This window comes from Salvelinus alpinus, chromosome 3 (assembly GCF_045679555.1).
Source record: "Salvelinus alpinus chromosome 3, SLU_Salpinus.1, whole genome shotgun sequence".
NCBI classification, from domain to species: Eukaryota; Metazoa; Chordata; class Actinopteri; order Salmoniformes; family Salmonidae; genus Salvelinus; species Salvelinus alpinus.
The window spans coordinates 48,230,847-48,254,277 of NC_092088.1; the positions used below are offsets into that span (position 1 = coordinate 48,230,847).

The following is a 23,431-nucleotide window of genomic DNA, read 5'->3' on the forward strand; positions in this document are numbered from 1 at the left end:
GGCTGTATGCTTGGGGTTATTGTCCTGTTGAAGAGTAAATCTTTGTCCCCAGTCTGTGGTCTTTTGCACTCTGAAGCAGGTTCTCATCAAGGATTTAACAGTATTTGGCTCCCTCTCTCCTTACCATCTCCCAGTCTCTGCTGCTGAAAATCATCCTCATAGCATGATCCTGCCACCACCATGCTTCAAGGTAGGGATGGTGTTAGACAGGTGATGAGCTGTGCTTGTTTTTTTCCAGACATAGTGCTTTGCATTCAGGCCAAATAGTTACATTTGTGTCTCATCAGACCACAAAATCTATTACTCCAGGCGTGCTGTCATTTGCCTTTTCTCAGGAGTGGCTTTCATCTCCAATAAAGACCAGATTGGTGAGTTGCTGTAGAGACTGTTGTCCTTCTGGCAGATTCTCCCATCTCAGCCGAGGAACTTTGTAGTTCTGTCAGAGTGGTCACTGGGTTCTTGGTCACCTCCTTGACCAAGGTCCTTCTTGCCAGGTTGCTCAGTTTGGTTGGACGGCCAGCTCTAGGCAGAGTCTGGGTAATTCCCTTTTCCCCCCCATTTCCCACTGTGCTCTTGGAAACGTTCAACACTCTAGAAATTGTTTTATACCCTTTTCCAGATATATTCCTCATCACAATTTTGGAGATCTACGGACAATTCCTTGGACTTGGTATAGTTTCTGCTCTGACATGCACTGTCAACTGTGGGACCTTATAGACAGGTGTGTTTCTTTCTAAATCATGTCCAAACAATTGAATTGGCCACAGGTAGACTCTAATCAAGTGGTTGTGACATCTCAAGGATGATCAAAGGAAATCGAATGTCCCTGTGCTCACTTTGGAGTGCCATAGCAAAGGGGTGTGAATACTTACTGAATGTAAATGAGATATTTCTGTATTTCATTTTCAATACATTTGCTAACATTTCTAAAAACATGTTTTCACTTTGTCATTATGTGGTAGTGTGTACAGATGGCTGAAATCCATTTTGAATTCAGGCTGTAACACAAGTCAAGTGGTATGAATACTTTATGAAGGCACTCTACCTACAGTAGAAAAGAGGATATATTTGTTTATTTAACTAGGCAAGTCAGTTAAGAACAAATTCTTATTTACAATGAAGACCTATCCCAGACGACACTGGGCAAGAAGCGCACCACCCTATGAGATTCCCGGCCGATTGTGATGCAGCCTGGATTCGAACCAGGGACTGCAGTGACACCTCTTGCACTAAGATGCACTGCCTTATACTGCTGCGCCACTCAGGAGACCTTATATTTTCCCTGGGTTGCCAGTTTGCCTGGGAGGGGGTTCCTAGGCAAGAAAAGTTTGAAGATCCCTGGTTTAGGGCATAGAGGGGGCAAGAGTAGAGATACTTGACTCCATATTCCCATTCATTAACTTATGACACACCTTCTCAAGGCAAAAAATAAAACTCAAGCCCATTCAAATGACCAGGCACATAGAAAGCCTCTCTTATCTGCACCAATCAGTGGACAGAGCTAGTGAAAACTCTGGGCTATTAACGCTGCTGCCAATTAAGACACTAAACAAATCTCGAGTGCTTTGAGATACGCCCGCTGCTTCTAACGGTAATACAACATTGAAATTACGTTAACCTCGTTTACACATAACTTCACCCCCCTCCCTTCCCCTGATTAACCCTAAGAGAAAGGTCTTCAATCTAACCAATTTGCAATTGCCAATATCAAAATTGTAGCGGTGGTCATTAATGGGAAAAGTGGAAAATGAGTAGCTGGAGATACATCATCAGTGACAAAGAGAAGATGGTATTAGCTCTGGCTGTCACTCAGTAAGGCAGAGTTATTAAATGGGATCTGGCTTTAACTATTACTAAATAACTAAAAATAAGGACATTATTACAGTCAGCAGGGTTCGTATAGAGAGTTGCAAGTCAAGTTGAATGACTTTCAAGTACTTTTTAAAGCTCTAATATTTATTTCCAAGGACCATCAATATGCGTGTTTCACTACTTATTTACTACATACATAAGTGGTAAGTCAGGACTGATGATGTTGACTGATTTCCTTATATGAACTGTAACTAGGTAAAATCTTTGAAATTGTTGCATGTTGCATTTATATTTTGTCTTAACTGTACATAATATTATATTGCTTTTATATTTAAAGTGTCATTATACTGTATTTCACAAAATTGTTGGTCCACAAAGGTCTTTCTTACAAAAACAAGTAGTGCTGAAGTCATCTCTCCTCCACTTTGAACCATAAGACATTGATATTGCATTATTAATTGCATTATTAATTATTAATTGCATTATTAATGTTAGTTCTCCATGCACATTTAAGGTCCAGTCATACTACCCTGTTCTGAACCAATGATAATTATCCTAAGTCCTTCTTTTTGGCATCTGACCACACAACTGAACAATAGTCCAGGTGTGACAAAGCTATGGCCTGTAGAACATGCCTTATTGCTAGTGTTGTTAAGAAGGCAGAGCAACGCCTTATTATAGACAGACTTCTCCCTATCTTAGCTACTGTTGTATCAACATGTTTTGACCATTACAGTTTACAAACCAGGGTTACTCCAAGCAGTTTAGTCACCTCAACTTGCTCAATTTCCATATTATTAAATGCAATATTTAGTTGAGGTTTAAGGTTTAGTGAATAATCTGTCCCAAATTCAATGCTTTTAGTTTTTGAAATATTTAGGACTAACTTATTCCTTGCCACTCATTCTGAAACTAACTGCAGCTCTTTGTTAATTAAGTGTTGCAGTCATTTCAGTCGATGTAGTAGCTGACATGTATAGTGTTGAGTCATCGGCATACATGGACACATTAGCTTTACTCAAAGCCAGTGGCATGTCGTTAGTAAAAACTGAAAAACATAAGGGGCCTAGACAGCTGCCCTGCGGAATTCCTGATTATACCTGGATTATGTTGGCGAGGATTCCATTAAAAAACACCCTCTGTGTTCTGTTAGACAGGTAACTCTTTATCCACAATATAGCAGGGCGTGTAAAGCCAGAACACATACATTTTTCCAGCAACAGACTATGATTGATAATGTCAAAAGCCCCTCTGAAGTCTAACGAAACAGCCCCCACAATCTTTTTTATCATCAATTTCCCTCAGCTAGTCATCAGTCATTTGTGTAAGCGCTGTGCTTGTTGAATGTCATTCCCTATAAGTGTGCTGAAAGTCTGTTGTCAATTTGTTTACTGTAAAATAGTATTGTATCTGGTCCAAAAATTATTTTTCCAAACGTTTAGTAAGGGTTGGTAAAAGGTTGATTGGTCGACTGTTTGAGCCAGTAAAGGGTGCTTTACTATTTTTCGGTAGTGGAACAACTTTTGCTTCCCTCCAGACCTGAGGGCACACACCTTCTAGTAGGCTTAGATTGAAGATATGGCAAATAAGAGTGGAAATATCATCGCTATTATCCTCAGTAATTTTCCATCCAAGTTGTCAAACCCCAGTGGCTTGTCATTGTTGATAGACAACAATCATTTTCACCTTTTCCACACTCACTTTATGGAATAAAAAAATTGCATAATTTTGTCAGTTGGATGTGTAGTGTCTGTGTTTGCTGTTGGCATGTCCTGCCTAAGTTTGATAATCTTGCCAATGAAAATATAATTAAATTAGTTGGTAATATCAGTGGGTTTTGAGATGAATGAGCCATCTGAATCAATGAATGATGGAGCTGAGGTAGCTATTTCTCCAAAAAACTAATTTAACCTGTTATGGCTCAAATATCAGCAGTGAGTATCAGCAGTGAGTAACCTGGAAAGAGGTGGCCATTTCAAACGGCCTCGTACTCAATTCTTGCTCGTACAATATGCATATTATTATTACTATTGGATAGAAAACACTGTCTAGTTTCTAAAACAGGTTTAATTATTTCTCTAAGTGAAACAGAACTCTTTTTACAGCCCATTTTCTATCCGGAAGTGAGATTTCCAAGAAGCTATGTCTCTCTTCAAGATACTCTCTATAAAAGGCCTTGGCACTTAGGACTGTAGAAACACGTCACACGCCTTCCCCTGGGTGTCATGCGGAAGTGAGAGAAGAAATGACTTGATTATCTCTGTCAGGGACTGAAGACAACATCTTGGAGTGAGAAGTGCGCACTTTATTTTTATCTCTGGGCGCGAAGTAGGAACTGGACTGCGCTCCTGGAAAACCCTCGTTATAGGTGAATATGACCTCCGGCTTCGATTTTATTTGATACATGTCACAATATCATCCTAAAGTATGTTTTTTCAATATACTTTAATTATATTTTTGAAATTTATTCTGGACTTTAGATGTAATGCGACGCAAGAAGTTTGTCAAGACGGAGAGGTTAGCACGGCATGGCCAGTGTGCTTGCTAATTCAAGAGGGAAATTGTTCGTTCTGGATCGAAATAAAGACATTTCTGAACAAAGGACCCCTTGGAGAACATTCTGATGGAATATCAACAAAGATAAGAACCCAATTTGGGATGCTTTTTCATATATCTGTCGAACTGTGCTATGCTACCGTTTGACTAGAATCAATGCTACTGTGTGCTAGCTATTGTAGTAAGCTAATATAACAATATATTGTGTTTTCGCTGTAAAACACTTCAAAAATCGGAAATATTGGCTCTGTTCACAAGATCTTATTCTTTCATTAGCTATCCACCATATATTGTTCTGAAATGTTTTATGATGTGTAATTAGTAGTTGACGTTGGTGTCTGTATTTTCTCTGGCTACTGCCGTGCGATTTCTGACTGTAGCTATGATGGTGGCTAAGATGGTAGCAGTAATGTAAAACTGATTTATAGCTAAAATATGCAAATTTTTCGAACAAAACATAGATTTATTGTGTAACATGTTATAGGACTGTCATCTGAGGGAGTTTTTTCTAGGTTATTTAGGTTGGTTCTAGGTTATTTAGGTTGGTTCTAGGTTAGTTAGGTTGGCTTGTGCATGCTACTTGCATCCTACTTGTGCTGTGAAAAATGTCTGTCTGTCTTTTGTATTTGGTGGTGAGCTAACATAAATATATGTGGTGTTTTCGCTGTAAAACATTTTAAAAATCTGAAATATTGGCTTTATTCACAAGATCTTTGTCTTTCATTAGCTATCCACCATATATTTCTCTGAAATGTTTTATGATGTGTAATTAGTAGTTGACGTTGGTGTCTGTATTTTCTCTGGCTACTCCCGTGCGATTTCTGACTGTAGCTATGATGGTAGCAGTAATGTAAAACTGATTTATAGCTAAAATATGCAAATTTTTTGAACAAAACATAGATTTATTGTGTAACATGTTATAGGACTGTCATCTGAGGTAGTTTTTTCTAGGTTATTTAGGTTGGTTCTAGGTTAGTTAGGTTGGCTTGTGCATGCTACTTGGATCCTACTTGTGCTGTGAAAAATGTCTGTCTGTCTTTTTTATTTGGTGGTGAGCTAACATAAATATATGTGGTGTTTTCTCTGTAAAACATTTAAAAAATCGGACATGTTGGCTGGATTGACAAGATGTTTATCTTTCAAATGCTGTATTGGACTTGTTAATGTGTGAAAGTTAAATATAAAAAAAAAATAGATTTTGAATTTCGCGCCCTGCACTTGAGCTGGATGTTGTCAGAGGTGTACCGATATCGGGCTTGCAGCCCTAACAAGTTTAACCTTTCACGGCTACTAACCCCGGATCCGGGAGCACCCCCCACCCCCCACACACTGATTAGCATAGATAGCATAGCTTCACAAGTAGATAGTAGCATCTAAATATCATTAAATCACAAGTCCAAGACACCAGATGAAAGATACAGATCTTGTGAATAAAGCCACCATTTCAGATTTTTAAAATGTTTTACAGGGAAGACAAAATATGTAAATCTATTAGCTAAACACGTTAGCAAAATACACCACTATTCTAACTCCATCAGTTTCTTACTCCTTCAGGTGCTATCACCAATTCGGCTCAACTAAGATATTGATAGCCAATAACCTATAAAAAAAAACATCAGATGACAGTCTGATAACATATTCATGGTATAGGATAGTTTTTGTTAGAAAAAAGTGCATATTTCAGGTAGAAATCACAGTTTACAATTGCACCGACCATCACAAATCCACTAGAATTACTAGATAGAGCAACGTGTATGACCAATTTACTCATCATAAAACATTTCATAAAAATAGACAAAGCATAGCAATGGAAAGACCCAGTTCTTGTGATTTCAGACCATATTTCAGATTTTCTAAGCGTTTTTCAGCGAAAACACAATAAATCGATAAGTTAGCATACCACATGTTCCAACGTTACCAGAGCATCGATTCCAGCCAAAGAGCGCTATAACGTAATCACCGCCAAAAGATATTAATTTTTTCACTAACCTTCTCAGAATTCTTCCGATGACACTCCTGTAACATCATTTTACAACATACATATACAGTTTGTTCGAAAAGGTGCATATTTAGCCATACAAAACCGTGGTTACACAATAAAAATACTAGGAAATCAAGCCTCAATATGTCTGACGTCATCTATCAGAGTGATCTAGTTTAATTGAAAGCTAATCATATACTTGACTAAAAAATACAGGGTAGACAGGAATCGAAAGACAAATTAGTTCTTAATGCAACCGCTGATTTACATTTTTAAAATTATCCTTACTTTTCAATACAGGGTTCGCCAGGTGAAGCTATACCAAACAAAATGGCGAAATATGCGTTTAAAATATTTCGACAGAAACACGGTTTATCATATTAAATATTGCTTACTTTGAGCTGATCTTCCATCATATTCTTGGGCAATGTATCCTTTCTATGTTATAAACGTCTTTTGGTCGATAGATGTCCTCTGTCCTTCGAAATGTCCACCACCAACGACCGACACCCCGAAACGTTTCCAAAGCTAAAAAGGGCACGACAAATAAATTCCTCAAAATCGCACTAAACGGATATAAATTGCTATAAAACGGTTCAAATTAACTACATTATGATGTTTTTAACAACTATAACGACTGAAAACATGACCGGAGAAATATCACTCTCTAAAAAACGATTTGGAACGAGGCAAGTCCGATGGCCTTCACGCTTCAGGCGCACGATGAGAAAGGGGGGTCTCTGTACATTTTGGGCTTTTATAATGGCTGGGAATATCCCATCGAGTTCATTGAAAACGTGATGACGTACAGACACCCAGAGGAAGACGTAGGCAGTGTCGGTTTCTTCATAGCATTCACTGTCGCCTTAAAAACAGACCCCAGATCAGAGGTAAAAATTTCTGAAATCTGAACCCTGTCATGAAAAGTGCTGTAGAAATTGTTCTGTACCACTCAGAGACAAAATTTCAACTCCTATAGAAACTATAGACTGTTTTCTATCCAATAATAACAATAATATGCATATTGTACGATCAAGAATTTAGCACGAGGCAGTTTAATTTGGAGACACAAATATGCTAATGCGGAACAGCACCCCCTATAGTTGCAAGAAGTTTAAGGTGCTCCAATGCTTTTTACCATCATTCTTTATATAATGTATCTATATTTCATAGTATAGTTTCTTCTTCATTTTATTCAGTTTAGTCACATGATTTCTCAATTTGCAGTACGTTTGTCAATCGGTTGTGCAGTCAGACTTATTTGCCATACCTTTTGCCTCATCCCTCTCAACTATACCATTTTTTAAATTTCTCATCAATCCAAGGGGATTTAACCGTTTTTACAGTCATGTTCTTAACGGGTGCATGCTTATTAGTAGCTGGAATAAGCAATTTCATAAACATAAGAATCTCTACAAACATATTGTATGACCTCTTATACACGATATTAGGCTCAGCCTTTGTAACTTTGGTTTTCCTAGATATGGCTACTATATTGTGATCACCACATCCGATGGATATGAATACTTCTTTAAAGCAAAATTCCGAAGCATTAGTAAAGATGTGATCAATACCTATGCTGTTTGTAATTACCCTGGTAGGTTGACTGATAACCTGAACCACGTTGCAGTCACTGGTTACTGTTTGAAGCTTTTTCTTGAGTGGTCAGCTTGATGAAAGCCAGTCCATATTTAGGTCATCCAGAAAATATACAGTGAGGGAAAAAAGTATTTGATCCCCTGCTGATTTTGTACGTTTGCCCACTGACAAAGAAATGATCAGTCTATAATTTGAATGGTAGGTTTATTTGAACAGTGAGAGACAGAATATCAACAAAAAAATCCAGAAAAACGCATGTCAAAAATGTTATGAATTGATTTTCATTTTAATGAGGGAAATAAGTATTTGACCCCTCTGCAAAACATGACTTAGTACTTGGTGGCAAAACCCTTGTTGGCAATCACAGAGGTCAGACGTTTCTTGTAGTTGGCCACCAGGTTTGCACACATCTCAGGAGGGATTTTGTCCCACTCCTCTTTGCAGATCTTCTTCAAGTCATTAAGGTTTCGAGGCTGACGTTTGGCAACTCGAACCTTCAGCTCCCTCCACAGATTTTCTATGGGATTAAGGTCTGGAGACTGGCTAGGCCACTCCAGGACCTTAATGTGCTTCTTCTTGAGCCACTCCTTTGTTGCCTTGGCCATGTGTTTTGGGTCATTGTCATGCTGGAATAGCCATCCACGACCCATTTTCAATACCCTGGCTGAGGGAAGGAGGTTTTCACCCAAGATTTGACGGTACATGGCCCCGTCCATCGTCCCTTTGATGCGGTGAAGTTGTCCTGTCCCTTTAGCAGAAAAACACCCCCAAAGCATAATGTTTCCACCTCCATGTTTGACGGTGGGGATGGTTTCTTGGGGTCATAGGCAGCATTCCTCCTCCTCCAAACACGGCAAGTTGGGTTGATGCCAAAGAACTCCATTTTGGTCTCATCTGACCACAACACGTTCACCCAGTTGTCCTCTGAATCATTCAGATGTTCATTGGCAAACTTCAGACGGGCATGTATATGTGCTTTCTTGAGCAGGGGGACCATGCGGGCGCTGCAGGATTTCAGTCCTTCACGGCATAGTGTGTTACCAATTGTTTTCTTGATGACTATGGTCCCAGCTGCCTTGAGATCATTGACAAGATCCTCCTGTGTAGTTCTGGGCTGATTCCTCACCGTTCTCATGATCATTGCAACTCCACGAGGTGAGATCTTGCATGGAGCCCCAGGCTGAGGGAGATTGACAGTTCTTTTGTGTTTCTTCCATTTGCGAATAATCACAGAAACTGTTGTCACCTTCTCACCAAGCTGCTTGGCGATGGTCTTGTAGCCCATTCCAGCCTTGTGTAGGTCTACAATCTTGTCCCTGACATCCTTGGAGAGCTCTTTGGTCTTGGCCATGGTGGAGAGTTTGGAATCTGATTGATTGATTGCTTCTGTGGACAGGTATCTTTTATACAGGTAAGAAACTGAGATTAGGAGCACTCCCTTTAAGAGTGTGCTCCTAATCTCCGTTCGTTACCTGTATGAAAGACACCTGGGAGCCAGAAATCTTTTTGATTGAGAAGGGGTCAAATACTTATTTCCCTCATTAAAATGCAAATCAATTTATAACATTTTTGACATGCATTTTTCTGGATATTTTTGTTGTTATTCTGTCTCTCACTGTTCAAATAAACCTACCATTAAAATTATAGACTGATAATTTCTTTGTCAGTGGGCAAACGTACAAAATCAGCAGGGGATCAAATACTTTTTTCCCTCACTGTATATATCTTGAGATCACATACATTATCAAGCATTTCACACATGTTATCCAGATACTGACTGTTGGCACTTGGTGGTCTATAGCAGCTTCCCAAAAGAATGGGCTTTAGGTGGGGCAGATGAACCTGTAGCCATATTACTTCAACAGTATTTAACATGAAATCCTCTTTAAGCTTTACAGGAATGTGGTTCTGAATATAGACTGTAACATTGCCCCCATTGACATTTCAGCATTTTCTGTAGATCTTATAACCATGTATTGCTACAACTGTATCATCAAATGTATTATCTAAGTGAGTTTCAGAGATAGTCAGAATATGAATGTCATCTGTAACTAGTAAGTTATTGATTTCACAAACCTTGTTTCTTAGGCTACACATGTTAATGTGGGCTATTTTTATAACTTTTCTGGGATGCTTGATTATTTGTATTGCTTTACTGGGAAGCTTATCAGAAGTAGACATGCTCATAGCTGATAGCGTAGGGTGAGCTACACACAGAGAACACCGCCTCAGTGCAAACAGTATAACTCTGGTTCATAGGCACACGATTACTGCATACAATGGCTGTAGGATCAACAGAGGCATTCAGGGCAGTTAGGGGGAAATACATTAAGTTACTTAAATTGTGTCTGCCAACGTCCCTGGGATAATGTACATTTGCACAGCATTATGACAACTCAGTGACACAATGGTAAGGATTAACTGAGCTGGTCTTGGGTCATTGATAAGTCAATGTCTCAAAGCAGCCTTGAAATGCGTGAACAGGAGTCCAGGAGCCAAAATGATTTGGATAGACTCCGTCATTCCTGTAGAGCATATTCGGTTTCCAGAAGGTGTCGAAGTTATCTATACAAGTGATTCCAACAGAGCTAAAGTAATATTTTAGCCAGGTGTGTAATGCCAGTGGCCTGCTGTTCCTTTCACACCTTCGGCCCAATGATGGTACCAGACCTTAAATAATTGCCCACTTTTTGTAATCTTTCAGTGCTAGAATCAGTTCTTTAAATCAATCTTGCGAAGTTCCGAGATAGCCCCCCTGATGTCGTTTGATCTCACATGGTCTACGACAGTGTCAGTTTCCAGTAGCTGACATAGAATGGTTGGAAGCAGCCTTGTAGTGTCTTGTACTCGTGCTCCAGGATAGCATGGGGTTTTTACCATGGGAACCAAGATGTTTCTTATAGTAGAACTGCAGATGATGGCAGCTGGTGCAATGGCTGAGGATGTCCGGCCGTGGATGATGAATGGGACGGAGTCTCAGACAGCCTCACGGTCTGATGAGGGTGGGAGCTTGTCGGCGGAGTTTCCCGTTGGGCATAGTGGTGAATGAATGCTCGACTGACATGGCAAATCTGGGGGAGCAGGCGAACATAACGATTATACATGAATCATTCATGATTCCACTCGTTCAGAGGTAGGCACAATTAGAACTCAGATCAAGAAGCCTTCTGAGCTTTGATCAACACTGGGTACGCAATAATAAGTAGGTAAATGATCATTATCAAAATAAAAAGGTGAGTAAATACTATTTCACAAATAAAATGGTGCGTAAATGGCGTTTGAGTGTGTTTACCCTCCACTACATCCCTGGATGGGTCTGGAAAAACCCCTTCATAACCATCAAGGATTGAATCTACATTTTCCTGGCGTTTTAGCTATCGATGTGATGTTTGGCGGCGCCTAATCAGTCAGTTCTGTACCTGCCTGGCTGAGTGGCAGTGTGGGTGGAATGAGTGAGCTCACCTGGCGACCAGAGCGCGAAACACGTGAGGAAATAAAACCTCGGTAGTCTGCCTGGAAATGGGATAAGTATGGAAATTAATTTGTAAGACATACATTTTTCATTTTAACATATTTGATCACTTTCTGTTCTCCTCTTTTCAAGGACCAACTTGAGAAAATGTCTGATTTTCAAGGTATTCCACTACTTGAATTTCAGAGTGACAAATTCAAGTACTTTAAGCACCTCAATCACCTTATGCAAACCCTGAGTCAGTTATTAATACAGTACAATATTGTCCAAAGCCTTTCTTTATATTGATAGTAGAGTAGCTGTAAGGTAATAATTTGTCACTGGCTGGTCTAATAGATCTCACTAGGAAATACTTCAGGTCATATTTGTAGACTCTGTGACTAGCGACCAGAGTTGTTCCTGGTCAGGTCACGTAGTAAAGAAAAATTCCTGTCCCTAGTCTTACTTGCTCCAGTACATACTTTTCCCAACCCTAGGTTCTCCATCTCAGTGATGAGCTGAGAGTAGTACTGTGGAGGGGGTATGGAGCGACACTCCAGCATGCTCTTCAGGGCCACTTCCTGGAACATAGAACACTTCCTGTTTACATTCAATCACCAGCATTTCAGTACTGTATGTATTATTATGACATTTAGGAATATGTCAATATCAATCTGAGGCAACAACAGATGCTCTTACCAGGACAGTCTTCAGCTCCAAAACAAAGCTGACTAGATCAGGCGAGTGATGTCATCTCTGTGAAAAGACAAAAACAATGAGAAAAGAGACATCCCTAAATAGCTAGAAAATTTAGTGATACTGTAGTGTCTTCCAACAAACCAACTTGAAGGAGCCGTTTAAATCAAGGCCAAGGTTTTGATTAATGGAGCCTGTCACTAGGTTTAATAATTAATAATAGCTTAAAGCCTGTGAACATAATGAACTTTACAGCCCAGGGTGAAATATTAATCTAATCCCAACAACCAAGAGGGGACCACATAACAAATAGGGACATTTCTAAGGCAATGTTAATTAAGCAGTGGAAACTACTTTTTTAACAAGCAAGTCAAACACAGCAATGTACAGTCCACTAACCACTAAACAGTCCAGTCCACCTACTGGTGAAAACATCTTCATCTGAAAGAATGTGGTCTCTCAATTGGTAGAGTTAAAGTGTTAGTGTAGATTGCCCTGTTTGTCTTACCTATTTTACTATATGCACATATCCACGCAATACCTGTTTCAGATGCCAGCAGCATTGAAGCCTGCAATGCAGAATGATATGTAATAAATCATTGATTCCATTTGATCCAGGGGACTAGAGTACAATATAATTCATTCAGGGTACCAACGAAGACAAGCAACATGTATCATTAAGTTTGACACCACCATTCCTCTGCGCCAGTCTGTCAGAGATAGAGAGAGACAGAGAGACAGACAAACAAAGACAGACAGGAGGGACTGACACTGACAGACCATTCCTTGTTGTGTCTGTATCTCTCTGACACACACAAAATAGAATAAAGGGGACTTGTACTCAGATAGGTTAAGTTGATGATCTGGTGGAAGCAGTATTCTCGTTCTGAAGTCTCTCACTTAAAATAAAACAGCAACAAAAGTAGATCAAATAGGCCATCAAATCATCTTCAAAACATACACATTACCATGAGATCTGTTAACAAAATGGTTTGTTCTTCTGGCAACGTAGCATGTAAATAACTTAACCACAAATTCGCTGATGCTGTCTACATAAACAGCTGACTGTCCAAGAATCAATGCAAGGGCACGCGGCTACTACACAGCCAACACTACAAAATAATATCAAAGATATATGATCTCTTGGCTTGATTGTAGAGAAGTAGCAAGCTCAGAAACCATAACATGTTTGTCCCACCTGAACCATGACAAATCCATCAGACAGTTTTCTCCTTGTTGAGTGGTAACAACAGCGGTCTCTCTTTCACAATCAAACTCTCCATCCTTGACAGTTCGAAGTCAGCTGTGTGGTGGTCTAATGTTAACAACATAGTTAGCTGACCATGCTAGCATGTAAAAAACGTTCAAGTGTGCAGCTGCTTACTCACGTTCCTACCACTTGAACGTGTCTACACTTCAAGAACATTAAACTAAGAAAGCAAACATTGCGTTTGAGGCAAAGGTATTTCGGAAATACATGCTTTGCTTTTGTGTCACAAGCTGAAAACCATCTTCATTTTGGTTGAGTAGCTAGCCAGCTGATTGTTTACCTAGGAAAATAGTAGTGTAACACGTCATAAGGCTATGGTTTGAATTGCAAAACTTGATTAGCCAGTAGCCAACTAAGCAGTGTTTTGAGTACTATTTGAAGTTGCCTAATTTGCAACTTTGACTGCAAATGCAGGGCTGCCAACTTTTGAAGATGGCTTGGAGTGAGATGTACTATCTTGAATGTCATTGGCTCCACCACCCCTAGCCGGGGGGTGTGGGATTTTTTTGGTATGCTAATTTCCTGAAATTCTTGACATGGCTTTGGCGGGCCTATAACCAGGGTGAAAAAAATGTAAGAAAAAACTACACCTGTCAGGTGCATTCAGGATGCCTTGAACATTAAATTAACACTCAAAGTTTGACAACTTTGTTACTTTGAGATTTTGGGGGGGATGAAATTTAAAGTATGCTAATATTTTTTGGGACCTATTTTTTTAGGTGATTTAACACTATTCAGACAGTAATGAAATTCGATGGGGAGACAGGCAAATGGGAAGGTTGGAAGCAGGGAATGATCCCTGTTCTCAGGTAGAAAGTTGTATGCGACACGAGTCGGGGAGTATTATCATTACACCAAGGCTCTGCACCGGAAATATTAATGGTCGATGGCAGTGGGTAATCAAATCATAGATTGCTGTCTCCTTGAGCATAGACTGCTTTCTAGGTGAGAACACAAACATTTTGTATTTTGTCTTTAAAATAGGGCTGGAAGAAAATCCTGCTGGCTCTCCGGGAGGGTTGGTCACCCGTGATCTATGTTTCCCAAGTGCCGAGTGTTTGAAAAGGTTCTTGTTATAACAAAGAATTTCTCAAAATCACCCATTCTTCAAGAAAAAAGTAATGAATATCAATATTCAGGTGGTTTATGCCTACTAGTTGAAGATCCTTGCCATCATCATACTCTACATAAACAAAATGTGATGCGTTTATGAGTTGTGATAAACAATACTAAAATGTCAAAAATTATATCTGAGGCTTGGAGCATTTTATATCCAATGCTTATTTGTATGACTTATGCAAAAACTGTCCATGAATGGCAGTAATAATATATAGCCTCATATAATTAATTTGCAAAGACATATCAGTAGGCATATCAGATTTCAAATATGTGATTACAGTCGCAATATTGGGAAGAAGTGGATTATTAAATGTTTGGGGAATAACAGTAGTCTTCTTGCTGACAAGCACAATAGTTACCACATATTTTAGCCCATTGTTAAGAATGAGAATTGTTCCACTGATCAGACTAAATGAAGTAAATAGCTAATAAAATCTCCTGAAGACAAGATTACTTAAATCTTTACAAAGTATTGAATGGTTCATGGATGTTGCTGACTAGATAGACTTCCCTGTAATGTTAATAGGTTGTCCTCAAATTCGCTTTTTATGTACAAAAAAATGAATTTCACGGTCCAAGAATATATCAAAGTAGTAGCTAAGGATCTTTGGAAGGCAGAACTAGTCAATGTCAGCTAAGCAAAATGTGTGGAGGTATTTACAGTGGATATTCCTTTTTTATTCATTAAAAAGACTATATGGAAGGTACAGGGATGACATGGTAACATACAAGTATTGCTGATCATTTTGTAAACATAAGTTTCAAAAAAAATTATATTCTGTTCTATTCTATACTATTTTACAGGTAACATCTGCAGTTGACCCCTGATGCCCCCCACCTTGAGTCCCAACTCCCAACCTCAGATAACGTCAGTGCTTGACATGGCAGGAGCTAAGTACCAGCACCTCAAATGTTCTATTGCTTGAGCACCTGTTCCTCTTACAGAATATTATCTCAAAAGTATTGTGTAGCTCCTGCACCTAAATATAAACAGTAACAGCACCCAACTAGAGTACATAGCATGTTTTCCTTTGAGATGGCTATCGACATTGCGTTACTCTTTCATCTACATCTGATTTTAGACTACACTACATTGACAACTAAACAATCACACTGTCACATAATTATTCTACCAGTATCATTCATATTCATATAATATGACATCCATCAGCCAATAGAACATCTGTCTCTGTATCAATTTACATATGCATTGTCACAACATGTGGCATGAATCCCCTTTACTGTATTCCTATTCAAATTCAATCAAACCATGATTACTACAAAAGCCACCTTATTGCCATGCTGCTATATGCAGGTTTGTGGCTTAGCTCCCTTTAAGCAAATATTTATCCCTCCAGCCAAGATGACTGTATTGCAGTTTGTGATTATATATGGGCTTGTGAGAGGAGTGTGTCAACTGTGCATGATACACAATGTGCCTGGAGAGATTGATATTTTGTCATCCACCTGCTTCAAAGCTGTAAAACCCAGCAGGCAGCAGCGAACGGAGAGACCTACCGAGGCTAGAAAACCCAAACAAAGAGAGACCTTACTGGTGCTGTTTACACATCTTTGTGGAGGAGTATGTGGGCTTGTGTGTTTTGATGCCACGCTCTAATGGCTGAAGGGTTCCTGTCTCAGTGAAACGGGTGAGTGTTAAATGTCTTTATTGTTTGGGGGAATGCGAGGGAACAATTTAAGGCGATTTCAGCAAAGAGGCTTTTCAGGAGAAGCCCTGGCACACACACTCGGGTGCTGAAGGAAGCGATATTCTCTCTCTCTCTCTCTCTCTCTCTCTCTCTCTCTCTCTCTCTCTCTCTCTCTCTCTCTCTCTCTCTCTCTCTCTCTCTCTCTCTCTCTCTCTCTCTCTCTCTCTGTCTCTCTCCATCATGTGCAAAGTGCAGCAGTCATGCAACACGGCTGGCTTAATAGCATTCAAAAAGAAAAAAGGCTTAAACAATTGAGCGTTGGAGAGTAGCCGGAGCTTGTGCATAGACAGTGCTGTCTCACTCTCGCTTTCTCTCTCTCGTTCCGTCCTTCCTTCCGCAGCCTCCAGCGCAGGGCTCCAGCTCCGAGATAAATGATCTATTGTGCTTTGTTTATTGCTGGCCATGGTCACTTCTCTGGAATGTAATTGGCTGGAACTACAGCGAGTGGGTCCTGCACCCAGATTTTTTGCCCCCTCCCCTCTCTCTCTCTCTCTCTCTCTCTCTCTCTCTCTCTCTCTCTTTCTCTCTCGCCCTCTCTCTCTCTCTCTCTCTCTCTCGCTCTCTCTTGCTCATTCGTACAGATCCCTTTGAGGCAAGACATGAGCAGTGGTGCCTGGTCCAACACACTCTCTCTCCTCTTTATTTCTCTCTTTGTGTTCTGAATGATAATATATAGGACATATTCTTGTGCAAGAGCTGAAATGGGCATAACTACTATAAATGTAAACAAAAGTTACTGTCTAAAATGTAGGTTGCATTTGGTTTACTCTATTTGAGTTATTCTTTTGAATGCTGGTGTGATTGCTGGTATAACCTGTTTATCATTTATTTGACCACTTACCACGTATGTCATTTATACTTTCATCTCACATATCACATTTTTGTTGCCATTGTATGTCAGCTTTTTGGGTGAATGCTGATTGGCTGACAGCCGTGGTATATCAGACCTTTATCATACCATGGGTATGACAAAAACATTTTTCTACTGCTCTAATTACATTGGTAATAGCAATAAGGCACCTCTGGGGTTTGTGGTATATGGCCACTATACCACGGCTAAGGGCTGCATCCAGGTACTCCACTTTGTGACGTGCATAAGTACAGCCCTTAGCTGGGGTACATTGGCCATTTTACCACTCCCCTTCGGGCCTTATTGCTTAATTATAAACTGGGTGGTTTGAGACCTGAATGCTGATTGGCTGACATTAGCGGTATGTCAGACTGTTATATCATGGGTATGAAAAGAAATATGATTTACTATTCTAATTACATTGGTAAACAGTTTATAATAGCGATAAGGCACCTCGGGGGGTTTGTGGTACATGGCCAGTATATTACGGCTAATGGCTGTATCCAGGCACTCCGCATTGCGTCATGCACAAGAACAGCCCTTAGCCATGGTATATTGGCCTTATACCACACCTACTCTGGCCTTATTTCTTAATTATATTATGGGACCCCCCCATCCAGCTACCCTGGTCTTTCAACTTCTTTTTTTGTTGTTGCCAAGATGTGTTCTGCTGTAAAGGCTTTTTAGAAATCCATGCTAGACAATTACACTGAGTAATTTAGCCTAGATCCATATGGTCTGAGTTACTAAACATTTGATCAGTGCAAAGTGTGATCCTGTTATTTTCAAGAGAGAATAAAGTATAATAGATAGAATGAAGGACACAGGAGTTACCTATCAAGTGGGAGAAACACAGGCAGGTCACTCGTGATATAAGTCAGTATTTGACGTCCATCCATGTCTGAGGATGTTGGGAGATGACATAGACACTGGCCATTAGGGGCAACAGTGAGCACTTTTACGTTCAAGTAGGATTCGGTTTGCTAGGGTGTTGTGGAAGGGGATGGCCTCTGATTCCAAAAGTTGCTCGAATCGCGATAGAAGGTTGTTTTAAACCCTAACCTTAACCCTAACCTAACCTTAACCCTAACCTTAAAAATTCAGAGTTAATGCCTAAACTTAACAACTTGAAATGTGACATTTGGAACAACTTCGAAATGTGATGTTTGAGAAACATGGATGAATGTCTAATTCTGACGTGATACTGTGAGAGCTTGTAGGGAAAACAGTGTTGTAGTCCCTTACCTCAGAAAAGAGAGACCGTACCACAGGGTTCCCCAACTGGTTCCCCGCGGGCCGAATTTCACCTGCGGGTGATTTTATTTGGCCCCGCTAAGTTTTCTGCGCAAACACCAGCAAATCAGCTCCAAGTGATTTTGATTTTTGAAATCTGTTCCAAAGTATTCCCACACGTAATAGAGAGATGCCGATCATATACAAATGTAAGCAAGGTTTGAAATGATAATGTTTTAGTCAAATATCTGTTTGGGCTTCTTGGCAGTCAATTTGCAGTCTCCAAATGATTTGTAATTATGTTTTGGCCACCTGACCATCCGTTCAAGTGAAAATCGTCATGCGGCTGAATCTAGATGAATATCCCTGCTGTACTTTATTTCCCACACCGGTGCCTTAGTTCCATATTTGAAGTAACGAAGTGAGCCTCAGTACTGACCAGGCAAACCCAGGGTGCCAGAGTCTGACCCTGGTCCGTACGTCTTATTTAGCCCCCTTTATGAGAGTCTTACATGGGGCACATGAACGAACACATACACACACTTCCTCTTGATTTACTGTGAGCACTGACAGGACTGGGCAACAGTCTGATGGATGTGTTGAGCACTACTAAACTGCTCTCTGGACCCAACTTTAAGCCAAAGAGTCAGATGTCATATGCTGCAGGAGGGCGGGCTGCCAAGTACTATAATATGAGTTCTGATTATCTGACATATCAAATGACACGGCTGTTTTTAAAAGCTCCGTTTTAGTTCTTAACTTGGAGGAATCTCAATAAATAATTATAAAGACTTTCTGTGTGGTTTCATGCTTTTTCTGTTGCTTGTTCTAGCCTTGTTCTGGCCACTGCACTCCCCAGTGGCAAGCGGTCTAAGACACTGCATATCAGTGCTTGAGGCGTTACTACAGACACCCTGGTTCGTTTCCAGGCTGTATCACAAATGGATGTGACTGGGAGTCCCATAGGCAGTGCACAATTGGCCCAGCGTCATCCGGGTTTGGTTGGTTTAGGCCATCATTGTAAATAAGAATTTGTTCTTTACTGACTTGCCTAGTTAAATAAAGGTTAAATTAAAAAAATACAAATAAATGATTTTGGCATTCACACTGAAGTTTAGAAACTAAGTGAATGTATGTTCTTGTTTGTTTCTTTGACTGTGCACAAGTCTGTTTGTGTGGGTGTGTGTGTTTCCATGTTTTCATGTGCATTTATTCCATGTTTACATGTGCATTTATTACCGTGCGTCTGTATGTGTTTACTCTAATTTGCTGTATCACCGATGTGTGGTGAGCTGAGGTGGAGCGGCGTTGAGTGTGAAGTCTTAGCCTGGATTACAGGGCTCAGAGATAGGGCTGAATCCAGCCAGCTGTCTGACATGAATTGATCGGATTAGAAAGTGTGGGTTCCTTTCCCCCACGGGGAGACCAAGCACGATGTGTATAATTGACTTTTCTCCCTGGATGTCATGTGGGCTAGGGAGGCCTGTATGGTTGGGAGGGGGTTATCCCTGGGAGGGTAAATATCAGAGGGGAACGGGGGGCTTGATCAGCCTGGTGGAGGCTTAGGAACAAATCGATATCACCAGTGTTTAGTTGCAGCAGGGAACCTACAGTACCTACAAAACGTTAGGGGAGAAATCAGGGTTGTGTGTGTCTGTTTAAATACGTGTGTTTCAACAGGGAAAGAAACAGTGAGAGAGGATGGTGTGTGTGTGTGTGTGTGTGTGTGTGTGTGTGTGTGTGTGTGTGTGTGTGTGTGTGTGTGTGTGTGTGTGTGTGTGTGTGTGTGTGTGTGTGTGTGTGTGTGTGTGTGTGTGTGTGTGTGTGTGTGTGTGTGTGTGTGTGTGTGTGCGAGTGTCATGTTCATGTGCGTGTTTGTGCACATGCATGCATGTGTTTGTGCATATCTTTAATCTACTGTATCAGTCAACCTGCAAACTTGAGTGTGAATGTTGTTTAAAGCCCACTGCTCACAGCTGACTGATGGACGTACAGTAGGAGGGTGGTTAGTGTTTAGTGGTTATCTGTACAGAAGCGTGGAGCAATATGCTAACTTCTCTGATATCAAACAGGGCAATTGGCACCGCTACAGCAAACGGATGTAGCTTGTCACAGAGCCTGTGACAACATTATATGGATTATGGACGGATTCACATGACAAACAATCTATGGTAAAACCATTTCCCAGCAGTCAGCGTTTCTCTCTCTCATTATGTGCTCTAAAGGCTAAGATGTACACATCCCCCAAAACATACAGCAGATGTAATATCTATTAATATCAATACAATTAAATAATCAAGAGGTACCCATATGAAAAAGGCGAGAAAATGCAGTGTGTAGATATAGAAATTCCACTTGATTTGATTAGTGAAGTGTGCTTGTTATACACACTGTGAAGTGTTCTTGTTATGTATCCTCCACCCCTCATTGTTGATTACAGTCATCTAGCCGGTAGGCTACGCTAGGTTTGCCATGCCCAGTGATACAGTAGCGTAGCACTTATCTTCAGCACTACTGACCAAGGAAAACAATGTGTCAGGAGTCTTTGTCTTTTTAAATATTAGGTTACAACGTAACAATAATCACGAAGCCATCATGTAAACATGAACTATACTGTGTAAGCTCATAAATCGATCAAAGCGTAATTCCATGACATTTCAGCAAGCCACAGATTGTTCTGAAATATTTCTGCACTTAGAAATAGATAAGATTAGAATGCAATCAATTAACTTCATTTCTCAGAGATAAAATTATATTTCAATGACATAATCTCACAGGAATGCTAAACGTATCTGTTTCTAACAACAGAAACGATTTCAGGACTATTTGAAGTGATGGGTGTCGAAATCCTGTTTCTTGTGCTTTTTGAGGTGGAACGACCTCAAATGCCTTATTTCCAATGTAATTTTCCACATGTCTTGTAAATAGCTGCACCGGGGAGAGATGGCTTTTAGATGTACTTCAAACAGATTCATAATTTATTTTCAAGTTCATTCTGCATGGTATCCCTTTGTATTTCACCTTCGTAAACTTCAAGTTATCCAAGGAAAGATATTGGTTTATAAATTATTTTTGTAAAGTAATGAGTGTGCTTAATTTCCAATAAACTGTCATTAATCTGTCTCTCAGTAAAAATATAGTGATTCTCCACATATAGCCACGTGAAGAGTGGACCAACCTCTCCTATTCTGGCACAGACGAAGGTTCACTTTAATGGATAAATTATTTTATTATTAAAGCCGGTCTCTGTAGTGCAGACTAATACATTCTGCATTGATCCCCCTCAAAACCATTATTGCCATTTCTCCAGCGAATCTCTCTTTTAAAAGATATGTTCACTAGAATAAAGATTTTACAAAGTGAGTGGAGGATAAATAAGGCTATAAACTGAAGTATTCACATTTTCATCGAAAGAAAAGAAAAGACAGGAGAGAAAGTGTCGTTGCCAGCAGGCATTTTGAATATCATTACCACGTTTTGCTAAAATTGAAATCATAGCAGAAGGATGGTACCTGATAATTAAAACTGTCTTGGTTGGCCCGGGCTTTGATACTTACTCAAACGTGTGTGTGTGTGTGTGTGTGTGTGTGTGTGTGTGTGTGTGTGTGTGTGTGTGTGTGTGTGTGTGTGTGTGTGTGTGTGTGTGTGTGTGTGTGTGTGTGTGTGTGTGTGTGTGTGTGTGTGTGTGTGTGTGTGTGTGTGTGTGTGTGTGTGTGTGTGTGTGTGTGTGTGTGTGTGTGTGTGTGTGTGTGTGTGTGTGTGTGTGTGTGTGTGTGTGTGTGTGTGTGTGTGTGTGTGTGTGTGTGTGCCTTCCAATAGCTTTCACAGTCTATATTAAATCAGAGGCCATTCTTTCAGAATAGGGATGCGCATGCATTTTACTTTGTGTGTCTGTTTTGTGGATTTGTCTTTGTAGTATGCTACGGTTTAACCATAGGCCTGATAGAGTAGTGAAAAGTTTTAGCTCTATGTACTCACCTATCGGACAAATTTTTTGTCGCGTGAAACTGAGTGCCCTGTTCAATCAAAAACGGTAACCAGGAAATCCAGTTAATCCAAGTTTAAAAAAATGCATTCATAATGCCAGGTATTATTCGTTGAAAGCAGATGCTGTCTTGTTGCATAAATGCAATGTTACCTAGGTTAGTCATACACACTGTAATGGTTTTCGATTGAACAGGGCCTTCAGTCAGAGCTGAGAACACTGTGGAGTCATCGCGATAACCGAGCCTGAAGCTTGCCAGACCATTATTGACCAAATCTGTGTGAATGAACCCAGCAGTTGAGGACATAATGATCTAGACTCACTGGGGTCTGTGCACCGGGCCCATGGGCTAGCCACTCGATCACTGATCAATAGCTTTTTATTAAAATAGTTTGCAAGGAAATACAAATCCATATCGTTTTTTTGTCAGACAGCGGCACTGTGAAATATGTTGATATATTAATATATTTTTCCAGATGAATGCAGAAAATGATTGGTTGATATGCATGAGGGAACCACAAGGCAGTGGTTGGGCGATATCGGAATATTCACTTGGAATTGATTTTCATAAGAGATGCATTTGTGGTGATCTTATTTTCCCTCTCTTCAATAGGGGTTGAATTACATATCATATTATCCTCATATTTAAGACAAAATTAATAACATAAGTAATTATAATACGTATGCCAATAATGATATGCTGTGAGAGTCTTATCGTTTCAGCCTGTGAGGCATCTGGACTAAATGACTTGGAGGTTTGCCTATTGGCAATCTCTGCAACTCACTTCAATTCTGTGTTAGTATGTTGAATTGTACGAGCCAGAAAATTAATTCCAAGTCTTTTTAAACAATTTAGCATGAGGCAATGGAATACTCAACAGGGAAACCTGTCACCAAACAAGCTTTGTCTTGTTTCCCTATCTCACTGCTGTATGCTGCTTAAATCACATGTACAGATAATCGTTTCACCGCACCAGACTATCTAACATGTAATGGAATTTGAAGAGCATCTTTATTTAGATCTGCAGTTGGGGGAGATTAACAAAAAAACTGCCCATCTCTCCACTTCTCCTTACTGGGGCGGAAGACAAGGAAGGAAGCAGGGGAGTCAAACAGACAGATAGGTGTGGCGACAGTGTGAAAGGATACAGAGAGACTTACGGTTCGGGT

At 40.1% G+C, this 23,431-nt stretch overlaps 1 long non-coding RNA gene across 1 annotated transcript in view; it reads left to right on the forward strand.

The window, feature by feature from the left end:
- Positions 1 to 15,726: 15,726 nt before the first annotated feature.
- Positions 15,727 to 23,431, forward strand: part of LOC139570864 (uncharacterized) — a 284,440-nt gene continuing 276,735 nt past the window's right edge. The window contains exon 1 of the long non-coding RNA XR_011674177.1: positions 15,727 to 16,133. This is a non-coding gene — a long non-coding RNA (uncharacterized lncRNA). The remainder of the gene's footprint in view (positions 16,134 to 23,431) is intronic.